Source organism: Neomonachus schauinslandi, chromosome 13 (genome assembly GCF_002201575.2).
Source record: "Neomonachus schauinslandi chromosome 13, ASM220157v2, whole genome shotgun sequence".
Taxonomy (NCBI): domain Eukaryota; kingdom Metazoa; phylum Chordata; class Mammalia; order Carnivora; family Phocidae; genus Neomonachus; species Neomonachus schauinslandi.
Genome location: NC_058415.1, coordinates 7248110 through 7263116, shown reverse-complemented (window position 1 = coordinate 7263116; position 15007 = coordinate 7248110). Strand labels below are relative to the sequence as shown.

Genomic DNA, 15007 nt, shown 5'->3' with positions numbered 1-15007 from the left:
AGAATGTCATTTTCAGGAATGAAATTAGAAACTACTCATTAAGAGCTAAGTTCTGTGATAACGGGGCAGAGAGGAGGCGCCTGTGGCTGAGGAGAGAGCCAGTGGCTAAGAGGAAGCTGGTCACTGATAAAGGTCAATGCTAAGAGCATTGTTCGTCATTCAGGTAGGTCGTCCCTCTCCCCAACTGGTGCGACCTGTAATGTCCTCCAAAGCAGGAGTGGTTTTGCTTTCTTCTGTAAATTCTCGGAGCCCTCAACCAAGCATGTCTTCACATGCAGTTGAAAAGGCCTACAAGCATCCCTGTTGCACAAGGAAATGTTCAACTCATATTATTTAGCATCCTTGCTCTCTCTGTGGAGGGGAAAAGGGAGGGAAGGAGATGCATATTTTTAGAACCAGGGACCGATTTATCATTCAATGAAACAGCATAGACAGAGGCTTAAATCAAGTGTGTGGAAATAATATGTTGTTATTACTAGTCTTAACTCTGCTAAATTATAACCTATAAACCCCGCAACGCTTGACTTAAACATCCCATCCGTGTTTGCAGGAAATCTAAATGGTTATTTCCTTCTTTACTGCATGCATTACAGGAAGATTTACTGTTGCCCCCACAAAGTGTATGTGAGGAGCGCGCTACCCAGGACGTCAGTGTAACCAGGCACGAGGGGTAAGCACATAGCCCACATCATGTATGTATTCTGGGAGCCTTTATGTGCACTTAATTAGCTCAGCTATTGCTTTCATGGTTCATTTAGAAGCTTCATGCTTCATTAAATATCAATAAATTTTATCCTCAAAAAACCTTTTCGGTAAAGATACAATTGTCTTTTCAAGTGATAATCTCGTTAATGGATGTATATATTGCAAGTATGTCTATCGGCACTGACAAAACTCTGGATTGCCATGGTTGCGGTACCCTGAAGTAAAATGCAAATTTTATTCTATAGTTTAGAACACATGCCTCATCCACACATATTTTCTTACAGTAGGGGAAAAAAATCTTTTTTAACTTTCCCAAAATGATGCGTCTTTTAAGCTTCTATTTTTATTTTGTCAAGAATGCCTACTTCTGTTTCATAAGCTCCTTTTATCCATTACATTAATTCCAAGTTCTCTTTATTGGAAAGACAGCTTTTAGCAACTTTTCACTGCATGAAAGAGAAGTTTTCAGGAAACATGTGTTCTTCACTTCCCTGATACATATATCCAAAGAGGGCAGGGGTCACAATGAAGGGCTTATCCCTGTCAGGTATTAGAGTCGACTCTCACAGTGAATGATCTGGGCTATTCACCGCAAGCCAGGAGCAACTGGGTCAAGCTGGGGAGGGTCAGGATGGTGAAGGAAGAGCTTCATCTCCCCAAGCATAAACAGTACCTGCCGACAGGCCTCCCCCGCCTGCCGGTCCAGTTCGTGTGGAGATATCCCCCAACCTGCTCAGTCAGGGAAGTTGTCACTCGCTTCCTCCCTTTCCTAGAGCACTTGGTTAAAGCCCCATCATAGAATGGATTATTATGTAGTATAGTTGTCCATCCATTCATTCAACAAAAATGTAGTTCTAAGGATACAATCGTAAACAAGACAAGTAAGATCCGCTTTTTCATAAAGTGTACATTCTAGCAATGAGGAGATACACAAGAAAACAAATGAATGAATACATGAACGAGGTGATTTCATACAAGAAGTGCCACAAAAGAAAGCAAGCAGGTAGAGGGGACTGAGAATCATGGCGGCCAGGTGATGGCTTTGGACTGAGTGGCAGGAAGGCCTGTGGAAGACACAGCGCATAAAATGAGATGCAGAGGGTGTGAAGAAAGCAGCCACCAGGAGGCTGATCCAGCCTGGTGTGTTAGAGGAAGGAAAAGAAAACCAGGCTGGCTGGAATGTACTCAGCAAAGCAGAACATGGTACCAGATAAAATTGGGGATGACTTGCCAATCTCCTGACTTGAGACTACGAGCTCCCAGAAAACAGGGCCTGTGTCTTTGCTGAGCCTGCACCTCTGGTCCTTACTCTCATATCTGACTCATGGTCAACCAGCAATGAGTTGAATGAATGAACTGAGTGAGCCACTCCCCAGGGTCACATGTAAAAAACACTGAGGATATTTTTCTATTGCTTTGCACATTCTGCCTTCTCTCAGCCCTCTCAATACGGATGATCACGTTCTACCCTTTCTAGGCAAAGATAACATACCATGTACTCTTACTCCTGGAGAAGTTCTTTTCGTTATTTTTCCATCAGAGATGATAAATTTGTGCCTAGAGGTCCATGTGGTTTCACTGATGGCTCTTGTAACCAAGAGTGAAATACATTCAGGAGGGAAGAACCAGGAGTTAAAAGGGCAGCCCAACGGGGTTTCAAAAAGTAGCTCAGAAGAGTTCAGACTCACATCCTAGGATCAGTTTATTTATATAGTGCTTCGATTCAGCCAATAACAGCCAACCAAGAGGGAACATTAATATTAATGTCATCCCTGTCATCATCATCATCGTCTCTTTGAACACAAAATAATATAAATGAACTTTCACGGCGGGCTTTATTATGATGGATGAAAAGAAAGAGAAGAAGGAGACAGCCTGCTAGAAATACTTCCATTTCCAACCTACAAACCATTTTCAGTCCTTCCAAAACTGGTTTATGTTTCCTCCTCTGTTTCTTTCTCCGAAAAGGCATGGTCGATGGGAGACAATTTCTGAATAAGGGATGAATGAACGCCTGGTTTCATATCTTCACAGTAACTCCCAGTGGTGATAAGGAACGGACCGTGTTGGCAGTGACAGGCTTCGAGACCACCACAAATCCAGAAAGCCAAGTGTGACCACATTGGATACGTGTGGGAAATGCAAAACTCGCTGGATTTATGCACACCAGTAAAAATTCCAAAGGGGCCTGATGCCAGGAAAATGCCTTATTTTGTCAGAAAGTACATCTCCCACACAGCAGCAGGTCTGGTATAGCTTGAGCCACATGTTAAAAACAAAGCAAAGTGACATGTGATACAGGCCTCACTGCCTGATGACAGAATTCACGAGCTGTCTTCACTCTGAGCTTTTCTGGAACAAACGGAGTCCACAGAGCCTAAGCCTGCTTGACGGCTTTGTCTTATTATCATGTTGTTTTCTGCAAAGTTCTTGCCTTTCAGGTAACGAAGGCTTACTTTTCTTGTTACAATTCCAAGATTTATTCCCAAATTACCAATTATTAAATGATAATCTAATTCTAAGGAACTCTGTACTTTCCAATCTATTCTATAGCCAAGTTAGTGTTTCAGACATACTGACCCTTCTTCAACTTTTGGAAGCATGTATGCGACTTCAAAAAACACTCAAATCAACTGGTAAAGCACATAGTGGCACTTCTCCTGATAGTCACTGTATGGACTACACTTCAGAATCTCCATGGGTAATCATCGGAGTCTAGAGTATGCTGGGGTTTTTTTTTTATTATGTTATGTTAATCACCATACATTACCTAATTGGTTTTTGATGTAGTGTTCCATGATTCATTGTTTGCGTATAACACCCAGTGCTCCATGCAGCACGTGCCCTCCTCAATACCCATCACCAGGCTAACCCATCCCCCCATGCCCCTCCCCTCTAGAACCCTCAGTTTGTTTTTCAGAGTCCATCGTCTCTCATGGTTCTTCTCCCCCTCCGATTTCCCCCCTTCATTCTTCCCCTCCTGCTATCTTCTTCTTCTTCTTCTTTTTTTAACATATAATGTATTATTTGCTTCAGAGGTACAGATCTGTGATTCAACAGTCTTGCACAATTCACGGAGTATATGGTTTTTTGAAACCATATTGAAACCCATATTTTTAAAAACATTGGCCTACTTAAAAATCTCATTTTTTGGTCATATTTTTGGTTTTGTCACTTCTGTGACATCTGCTCTGACCTGGATCCTAAGAGTAAAAAGAGCTTTACTTACTCTGGGCAGAGGAATCTTGATGGCAATACATGGCTTCCAAACAACACTTATGGGCTCACTGTGTTTTCTTTCCCCCTTAGTCAGTACCTGTCTGTCTCCCTCTTGTGTAGCCCTGATTGTGACAGTTTGGAACCAGATGCCTTTCTTGCTGCATCGGTTTCCCAGGGCTGCCACAAGAGAAGTACCACAGACTGGGTGGCGTTAAACAATGGAAATGTATTCTTTCACAGTTCTGTCTAGAAGTCTTAACCAAGGTGCTGGCAGAACCATGTTCTCTCTGCAGGTTCCCAGGGAAGATCTCTCCCTGCCTCTTTACAGCTTCTGGTGGTTTCCAGCAATCCCTGGCATTCCTTGGCTTGCAGACATATCACTACAATCTCTGCTTCTGTCATCACTTGGTGTCCTCCCTGTGTGTCTTCTGTGTTCAATGCGTTCTCCTTCCCGTGTCCATGTCCAAATTAGGCCCCGCCCTAATCCAATGTGGCCACACCGTTTAACTTGATTACATCTACAAAACCCTATTTACAAATCAGGTGACATTCTGGGATTCTAGGGAGACAGGATTTTTTTTTTGGGGGGGGGGCGACACTATTCATGCTGAGCCAGCATCCTCTCAATTACTACTTGACCCATGGAGTATGAAGGACATTGGTATCTGAAGAACATTATAGACAAAATAATTACTCAGGAAGAAAGGAAAGTGACACAATTCAATGAAGAAGTCTACCAGGAAAAATGCCGGCAGCTTTGTGGTTTCAGGAATGAGGCGTTCTCACCCTGAAGTCAATTACCAACAGATCATCACACACAAGCCTACCAAGCATCTCTTCAGGAAAATATCCCTTCTGGCTGAACCAGCCTCTTCTCTGGACCCAGCTCCCTAAGAGGGGGGGAAGGGGGCTTCTTCTACCCACCTCTCACACCAGCTACATGGGGACAAACAGGAGAAATGCCAGTGATGCTCAGACATGACGCTTGACACTCTGGACACATTATATCATCGCCTCCATCAGAGAAGGGAAGAAACTAAAGTTCACAGAGATAAAGCAATCAGCCAAGTCATACAGGAGAGTTAGGATCTGAACACAGACCTGCCTGAGTCCAAAGCAGATGCCTCATTTTTTACATCTGAGTGGGAACACACTTGTGTATGCACACACACCCCCTGCAGAAACAACCATTTCATTTACTCTGTATTTGAATCACATCATTTTCCTAATCCATAAAATATTAGAACGAGAAGACAGCTTAGACATCACCTAATACCATAATTTCATTTTATAGATGAACACACTGAAGACCAGAAATGGTAACTGAATGACTTCTCCAAGATCACGGGAATAAATAGGGACCACGCTGGGAAGAGAGCCTCAGACTCCTGGCCCCCAGTCTAGCCTCTCTGGCAGCAGGCCGTAGCCTATGCGGTAAGGCCATATTTCACAGACAGGTCGGTGTGGCAGTTTGGAGTATGGACACCGGAATGAGACTGCATGGATTCAGATCTTGGCTTTCACTTAGATATGTGGCCAGCCACTTCCTGTCTTAACCTCAATCTTCTGAACTATAAAACGGAGGTAATGAAGACATGAGTCACATCGTATCCAGTATCTAATGGGACTGTTGAGAGGAGTAAATGGGCTTAGAATAGTGCAGAGTGTACAGTAAATGCTTAGTACAAGTTAGTTGTTGGGAGCAGCTCTGTTGTGGTTTTATCACAGCACAATTCTTATTTTTGTGTTACTATGATCATCATCATCATCTAATAAAAAGCTACAAATGAGCGACTGCAGTGTTTTCATCACCATACGTTTCTAGCAGCCACACTGGCTACAAGTCTTCATTCAAGGACACAGTGGTACAGTGATTTCCTGGTCCTTCCTAATAATTAACTTCAATCATATTTCATAATCTACTGTATGCCGATCCGATTGCCCTGTTTTCCTCTAAACACAAAATGTGCAAGGGGTCTATATCCTGGTTTTAATTTCCCTGATTGTGTGAGTCCACATTTAACTGCCTTCTTCAAACGACAGTGGGTCATTTACAGTCCTGACAAGCCAACAGTGTTATTACATCCTGACTCCGACAAATCCTTGCTCTCCTCTCTCTCTGGTCTTATCTCTTTGAGCCTCAGGAAGGCGAACCCTGGGAAAATTATACAAACAGCCCCAAATATTTGAAATCAGCATTGTCTTCACATGCGTATGCCTCTCCAAAAGCTTAGAGCGTTTCTCTTTCAGTTTTATTCTTTCATTAGCCCAAGGCTTGCTAATTAATTGGAATTTTCCAGGGCTTTTGTTGCTGTGACAAAGGCAAACAATGCAAAAGCTCATTCTTTCTTGTTAAAGAGGTCTATCCACCCTCCAAAGTGTAGCATGAAGAGGGAGGGGTGAGAGGGAGGATTAAGTCAACTTTGAAAGGGTTAGATTTTGTGGGTTCCTGCCCCCCTCCCCCACAGCTGCCTTCATCGTCACCAAACCTGATTTATGGGAAGTGACATCTTAACCATGGCTTTCATCCCTCTAAAGGAGAGGCTGCTTGGAGGGCATTATGTTGGATCTAAAATTAGATGGCAAAGAACATCCTATAAGCATGGAACAAACAATATTGGGAAGTAAAAGATACTGTATTAGTTGAGAGGTTCTATTTGAGAACAAAAATTCATGGATCAGGAAGGAAGGGAGTAAAACCTAAATGAACACTCCCAAGCGAGGCACAGAGCAGACCTAAAGGAAATAAAAAGATGCTTAATCTTGGCAAAAATAGCACTGCTTAAACCAAAGATAGCGGAGCAGCTGGATGCTAGGAGTAGAGAAGGGGAGTGAAGACAGATTAATTCTAAGTTTTGTTCCTCGTTTCCCTTTCAAAGCGTCATGCTATGGCTTGATACACTGGGTTACTGGAACTCGCGGGTTCCCCACGGGCTGTGTTTCATCCACACTGTGAGAAGTTCTATGGACGAAGGGTAAGGGAAGCTGGAGGGGCCCTCCAACACGGTGACAAAGCCATTTCCAACATCACCCCTGCAGAGTTCCTTTTGATAGAAACACCTACTTGAAAATCCAAGGCATAGGTGTACATATATGTAGGTCTCATCCTAGGCTTCTTAAAACCACAACGTTTTCCATAGGAGAAAAAGGTTTTCTAATTTACTTGTTCATAGGTAAATGTTTATCAAGAACATTTTGTAACAATGGACCCACACATTGTGATGTGGAGCTACCCCTAGAGTTTTGTGCTGCAGAACCTGGAAGGCCTTCAAAACATCTTCCCCTCCAGGCTGATGCCTGAAAGGCAATCACTCCAGTAACACGAAGGGACCCGTGGTTTGGAATAAGTCGCATGTGAGGTGCCTGTGCAGGGATCCAGGTAGATCTAGAGACGCAGTGGAAGGGAGGGTCCGAAAATAGGGCTAGAACCAGGCTCGGGGGGAATCAGTAAGTACAGAGTTTTCAAAGCAGATGGGATTGCTCAAGGGTCACACATCCAGGGGACACAGGATAAGAACAAGGACGGAGCTCTGAGAGTCTCCTGTTCAGGGGTATAGGCAAAAAGGAATTTGCAGAAGAAGAGAAAGGGAGCTTGGCATGGGGTGGGGTGAACAGGAGGGAGCAGGATGGGAGGGGAATATGCCATAGTATTTAAAGGCACAGACTCTCGAATGAGACCACTTGGCTTCAAATTGTGGAAGCACTGCTTACAGGACTTGGAACCCCAAAGCACAGAATTTCTCTCCACTGGAAAACAGCAAAAACAGTACATCACATAGTTGTTCTGATGCAAAAGTCCTCGACACAGTGTCTTGCTCATCTGACATATTCAAAAACTGATAGCCATGATTAATGTTTATTAAGAAGCAACAGGAATAGATACATAAGGTCATGGGTGATAAGAGCATCCCAGATCCTTCCCTGGAACTGCTCAGAATACACTGAAGGGTGGAAAGGAAAGTTTCAGCACAGGAGACATGGCGGGGGTGGGAGGGCGACACCATAAGGCAAAGAGAGGCCACAGGCTGAGGAAGATGGGGGCCCCCAGCTGATCCTTCACAGAAAGGAGGCGCATGGTGTTTGGTGGCTGAGAGGTGATGTGGACACAGACCAGTAGCAGCAGAGTGAAAGACCGCCACACCGGAGACGGAGTTCCAGTTCTGGGCTGACCACTCACCTGCTGCTCATCCTAGGGAAGGTTCCTTCCCCTTCCAGAGCTTCCATTTTACACATGCAAAAGGGCTCCTCAGGCCCCTCCCAGTCCTCACCACAGTTCCCTGAGGCTCAACAGCTACACTCAGCGCAGTGACCCTGGTGAAGACATCAGGGGTCTTAACAAGAAACAGAACCAAGAGTCACCTGCAGTTCAGCTACAGGGTAAGGTGTGGAGACGGCCCTCCTCCTCATTTCCCCCTCTGTTTGCCCCAAAACCAGAGCTGCGAGGAAGGAAAAGGAGAAAATCAACTGAATCGAAGTTGAAACCAAAGCAATGTTTCTGCTCACCACTAACACCAACAGAGCTCTGAGGATGCAGCAGACAAGGTGGACGTAAGAAAGACACTGCACACCTCACACGGATCCAAATGCACAATTGGAAATGAGCTCAATTACCACCGGACCCCCCGGGATAAAGAGCAGGCCTACCTAGTCCACAAGCCTCCTTCTACAAGGGAGAGAAACGACTGCCAAGGTGCAGAGACTTGCAGAGGCGTGAACAGTCAGTGACACGAGGCTGGACTAGGAGCTCCCGTTTGCTGACTCAGTTCAGCGCCGATTCCATAGAAGTATGCCGCTAACTGGTCAAAATCCAAATTATGACATGTTCTCTTAAGAGATTTTGTGTGGGATGTAATAGGAATGACTGACTACAGTTGCTAAATTCTTGGGAAAGCTTGGATTTCCCCATTTTCAAGGAAAGCTGAGAAGACAACCAGGAAAAGAAAATAAAACATATGAGCTCTCTACTATGTGCCAGAAATCCTGCAATGTGATGTCACATATGTTCCCACATAAGCCTCACCACTCTGTGGGTCTTAGAGGTTCTGAGCTCCCCAAGGAGAAGGGCATCATACATATCCATGAATCCTCAGTGCTCCATGGAGTGCTGGAACACAGTAGGTGCCCAATGTACACTTGCAGAATGAGTGTAAGATTTTCCTGGTGCACAAAGTGAGGATCAGAGAGATTAAGAAGTGTATCCAAGAGGGTCACATCGCTGGTAAATGTGGCAGCACTAGAATTTGGATTTGGGATTATCTGGCCCCCATGGCGTATTCATGTGCCTCTTACTGCATGACCTGACCTTGAAATGCTTCTCTCCAACCCCAACAAAAACACGTCTTTTCTAACAGACAGACTGGCAGATGTGTATCACACTTGTGGCTACTGCATCCTCTTCTTTAAATCCTAGGTTGCTTTCAAAGTGTTTCTTTGAAGATACCATCCTTGGTCTAGCTGCTCCTCTCCACTGACCGAGCGTGGTCAGGATCTCCAAGGGCACTGATGAGAACACATGATCTCAAGGGCCCGCAGCGAGGAAGTGCAGAACCATGGGAGGAGCTCACTGGGCTCCTGAGAAATGTTTCTATCAGGTAGAAGTATCATAACTGGCCTGGTCATAGGCATTCTTTCCTTCCCTTCTTGATAACAAAGGTTCCAACTTGCAGCAAGCAAGTCAGACCAACTGTTGTCTTTCTCTTCTCTCCTGCTCTGTCTCCTCTCTTGCTTTCCAAAGCTTCAGACTAGCTCTCTGTTGTAAATGACTCTCTAAAGTATATCCAAAAATGAAGGGCTTTTTTCCCCCTAATTATATATATATAAGTCAGGTCTTTCAGATACTTTTTATTTGAAGCTGTTCATTGGACTCTATTTTTCCATCCAAGGAAGCCCAAAGAAATGAATAATGAATGATCCAAAACAGACTCCATTTGAACAGTTCTGTATATTATATGCAAAGAAATGTCCCCATAACAAAGTCACTAAATGAATGTCACTATGCCTGAATAGTGGAGTAAAATTAAATTGTGATAAAAGCAAGTTGTTTAAAGGATCTTTAGTTCATGTCTACCAAATTACCGTGAACATTATGTGCTAAACAAAGGCTCTGATACTCCCAGTATTAAGTAATAGAAACATTTTGAGAAATAAGCCAACATTTTTACTTTAAAAAAGATTTATGTATCATTTTCTGATTTTATGGGTATTGTGATTGTCCTCCAAGCCTTTGAATAGTGTCAAATTCTTTTCCAGCTGAATATTCTGCTCTACTATGTTCTCTTCAATGCTGGAGGCCATGTTGGGATGTCTTACGGTAAATTAAACAAGGAACTCCATGGAAATCGACGTAAGTCTTTGTCCCTGGCTAGGCCTAATCACTGAAACAGTGCTACGTTTAATACAGATTCTCTAACTGGTATGTAAGCAGAAGATCTGGTTAATGAAAATCACAATAGCCAGGTAGGAAAATATTTAATTTATAAGTGATGAGCTATTTAAACTAAATCTTGGATTTTTTTTCCCCGGGACTCAAAGATCATCACCATCTTTGATGAGGAAGATGGAGAGAGCAGACTGTCCCACCTCCACATTCCAGGCATCTCTAACCCTTAGTTAATTCTTGGCCAAGGTTCTGCTGCTGTCGACATTGTCTACTGGCAGTTCTCTGGACTTTAATCTCATAAATGAGGCTCCTACTGCTTCGCCTACACAAGGAAAGCATGAAGAATGACATCAAGAGCTCTACTTTGCATTCACTGATCTTTAAAAAAAAAAAAAAAAAAAAAAACAGCATTACTAGCCCCAGATTCTGGAAGTTACTAAAACAGCTTTGAAAGTCCTGAGTTTACCAAGGCTTTGAGATAACTCCATGATGTTGTCAGAAGTAAGGTCTAAAGATGTTGCTTAGTGTAGAGAGGCAGAAAGTACACAAGAGAATGAGCTGAAAGGTCTGGCTGCTAGTCGCACAGCTCCCACTTATATGTGATCCAGGATTTTCCTTTGCTCCAATGGACCCTGGGACATTTGGTGAAATCACTAAGGTCTATATATAACAGTATGTATCAGTATTAATTTTCTGATTTTGATACTGTTCTGTGGCCACATAGGGAACTTTCTTGTTTTTAGGAACTATACACTAAAGATTAAGCACCATGTCTGCAACTTACTCTAAATGGTTCAGAAAAAAATAGAGGGAATAACAGAGAAAAGTTAACATCTGGAAAATCTGAGTAAAGAGTAAAAAGGAATTCTTTATACTGTTCTTGAAATCTTTGTTCTGTCTGAAATTATATCAAAATAAAACTTAAAATAGGGGCACCTGGTTGGCTCAGCTGGTTAAGTGTCTAACTCTTGATCTCAGCTCAGATCATGATCTCAGGGTTGTGATCAGGTCATGATCTCAGGGTCGTGAGACTGAGCCCCACGTTGGGCTCCACACTGGACGTGAGCCTGCTTAAAAGTCTCTTCCTCTCCCTCTCCCTCTGCCCCACCCCCACCCTGCTCACGTGCGCTTGCGCGCGCGCGCTCTCTCTCTCGCTTTCTAAAAAAATAAATAAAAATAAAATTTGGGGTGCCTGGGTGGCTCAGTCAGTTAAGCATCTGATTTGGGCTCAAGTCATGATCTCAGGATCCTGGGATTGAGCCCAGTGTCAGGCTCCCTGCTCAATAGGGAATCTGCTTTTCCCTCTCCCTCTGCCCCTCCCCCTGCTTGTGCATGCTCTCTCTCTCAAATAAATAAATAAAATCTTAAAAAATAAAATAAAAAATAAAAATAAAACTTAAAATAAATGCTGGCTATATAATTGGCAATCAGTAAATATTCACAAAATGCCACTTTAACTACTCTTTGGATCCAACTTAGGCACGTGAGCTGGTGTTAAGAGTACCTGACTGGCCTGACAGGAAGCCTCTAGCCCACTCTGCCATGAACAGTGAATCAAAGTCTCTGAGATAGTTATCCAGGAGCATGCACCGATCTCATTCTCCTAGCACACGCCCAATACAACATCCCAAAGATCGAGTATTGGGTAGAGTCAACACGTTGCTCTCAACCCAAAGTAGGCAAGTCTCATTCAGGACTAGAATGTATAGTGGACGTCCTTTCCCCACTCTGCAGAGTCTTTAGAAAGGTATCCACGTTCTGTCCAACATGCCTATGTTCACGGTGTGTGTTTTAGTAGCAGCTACCTAAATTCACATGAGCAGGAGCATTCCAAAGGCTTCCGCTATAAATACTAAGTAAAAAACTTCCATGAACTGGGGATCACACACAGAGTCAGGCAGGGAACACAATGAGATAGAAAAATGAATTGGTTAATTACCAATTATTTAATTAAGAAATCAAGTACCTAGAACTGTGCTCATGATACTCAGCACATACAGATCACACAAAGGGAGTCATATGAGAGGGATCGAGTTTCTATCTAAGGATGAGATTTATCACCCCCATGGACATGGTGAATGCACTTTTATTAGAATCACCTGTAAGTCATATTTAGAATACCAGGTACTCACTCCTCAAATGCTATGATTTTCCATCATGGCAGGGATATTTATTAAATTCAGTTCTGCAGGGATGGACAGGACAATATACATGTAAGTACAATATTCACCCAAACAGCAGGGAGATAAAAGTTTGGGGTTTTTTTTATTCACTAAAAGAGAGTCTGGGGAATAGCTTAAGCCTTCAAAAATGAAATGTGTTATACCCAAGCACGTAATAATGATCCCATAGAAGCTGCTTAGAGAAAGACTAGATTACAATTTAACCTATCCCAACCTGTTCTTCACATTAAAAGAAATGATAAGCTCTCTTTAGGCTTCCATTTTTAGTGAGAAAGGAAGGAATGAAGGAAGGAAGGAAGGAAGGCAAGCAAATAGATGGAATAAACCTCATTCACTTAATTTGAAAATCAGATGCAGACTTCAAAATTTGGAATAAGGAAAGATTCTCACTGGTTGAATTCTTTAAAGAATTCATCTTTAGCTGAGAGGAGAACTGCTTACATCATCCAGTGTGACCTTTAATGGATTGATAAGTTATCACATGATGTAGAGCTTTATGACATAAGCAGTCGTATGGTAGGAATCTGCCTAAGATGGTTTAAACTTCTTGTCTTTTAATGTAGATTAAGCTTAAAATTGGGTCTCCAGTGTCTGGACTTTGCAGGGTTTTGATGGGTGGGAATAGAACTACAGTACCACACACACAACAAATGCCCCAGTGTCCTCTGGCTAAAGAGGGCTGGCTCCAAAGGAATAAAAATTTAAGTCATTTAAAAAGAAACCACAACCAAAGGTTGAGAAATCCATGTATTTTGCTTGTATTTGAGATAATAATGACCAAAAGAATTTTTGTGAATGTTGTTAATTCTAACAACTAATAGATTGCTGAACATCTCTTTTTTGTAAAACATCTCCTTTATACTAGGTACCTTGTATTTAAGGGTTTGTGAAAAGTGAAGTTTAGCTCTGCTTCCAAATGCTAGGATCTGAGGGGAAAAAAAAAAAAACAAAAAACACGTGTCCCCCAAATGAATCACATTCAGGCTTGGAATAAATCCACATAATTTTCTTATTTACTTAAAAAGTCTTGTATTTGCATCTGTCTTTCTCACTATATCGATGAGCTTTCTTCTCTGGAGTATGGCTCAGCTCCAACCCTCAGTCTCTACAGACTCTTTGCTCTCCCATCCCTAAGAGTAAGCTGGGTGCTGACAGGAGTGTAGGATCTTCTAGTCCACTGAGGTCATCGGGTGCCCATATCAAAAAACCAACACAAGCAGTTTCTTCCACTGAAAATTCAGAGCCGACTCTATGCATCTAAGATTATCCCAAATCCTGTCGTACAGTATTTCTAAAGCGTTTTCTAAAACATCAACGATAGACAGCACTCTCTGGACCTGAGTTTCGGTGGTATACTTGATAGAAAAGTTTTTGTAATAAATGATAAATGAAGGAGTGGGTGAGTGAATGAATAGTGAATGAGGAGGTGTCGTCTGAGATGAATTATGGCATAAAGAGCATTGTGTGTGCTCTGCACAGGTATGGGTGAGGGAAGTCTCTAACAAGGCAAACACTGTACAAAAGTCTCTGGGCAACATGCTCAGACTATGCAATACTTACCGCCACTCACTGTTAGAAAGACTGCGAGCTCTCTGCAAGCAGGGCTGTCTGAGTCAGGGGTCTTACTCCCAAATGCCCACCCAGGCCAGGCAGAGGAGAGGAGCATGAATCCATCTGGAGCACAGGGGCCAGCTGCCTTCATGTAGGAGAGAGGGAGGGCTGGATATGGCTGGTTGCTCTTTCAGCTTCCCGCGAGAAGCTGAAGGTCTGAATTTTGATATGCAATCCTCTCACTTCTAAATGTTAGCTGTTATTTTTTCTTAACACTACGAGGAATTAACAACACACAGGTGCTACAGGCCACATTCCACCATGGACTCTCCCTTCTTAACCTCCAACCTAAACCTGTCTACATATCATCAAGAACTTACTACCTAGTTTTTACCTTATCTTCAAGTCTGGCAAAGGATGGGAGATGGGAGTGGCAAACCGGTGTCACTGAAGAAATCACCCACAACAGAATGGGAAAACGAAGTATCGCTTTCACGTGGTGAAATTCCAGGAAGGGCTCATGGAATACAAAAATCCTGAATGCCCTCAGCAATTCTGCTCACACCTCACTCAGCACTGTTTCCTCCTATTTGACCACCTGTATTCTCACCCCCCACCAATGTGCCCCTAACTGTTCTTATTTATTAATCATGCCAGATAGGTCTTCTTTCTTTTTGTAAATAGCTTCAAATTCTTTTTGAAAAGAGGTGGTAAAATCCAAAATAAATAAATAAATAAATAAATAAAGTCTTTCATACGCTCATGATATTCTAATTACAGGCAAGTGTATCACTATATTTAGGAGCTATATAGTTTTAACACAAGGAGTGATTCCTGAAGGGTGAGATTTTCAATAAATGTTATTGAAAAATTCTATACCCAAAATTCATCATTGGAAAATACTGAAAGATCCTTATTTCAAATGAATTATGTTAAGCCTTTAGCAAGAGACAGAAATCTTAAGTCTGAG

At 42.7% G+C, this 15007-nt stretch overlaps 1 protein-coding gene and 1 long non-coding RNA gene across 2 annotated transcripts in view; both read right to left on the bottom strand.

Moving 5' to 3' along the window:
- The window catches only part of GLIS3 (GLIS family zinc finger 3), a 425196-nt gene that overhangs the window by 320537 nt on the left and 89652 nt on the right, over window positions 1–15007 (bottom strand). The gene's annotated exons all lie outside the window — the stretch shown is intronic.
- LOC110584388 lies at window positions 6414–8634 on the bottom strand. The gene is made up of 3 exons (XR_002480572.1): window positions 8569–8634; window positions 8102–8235; window positions 6414–6493 (listed from the first exon to the last, which is right to left on the bottom strand). It is a non-coding gene; the product is annotated as an uncharacterized LOC110584388 (long non-coding RNA).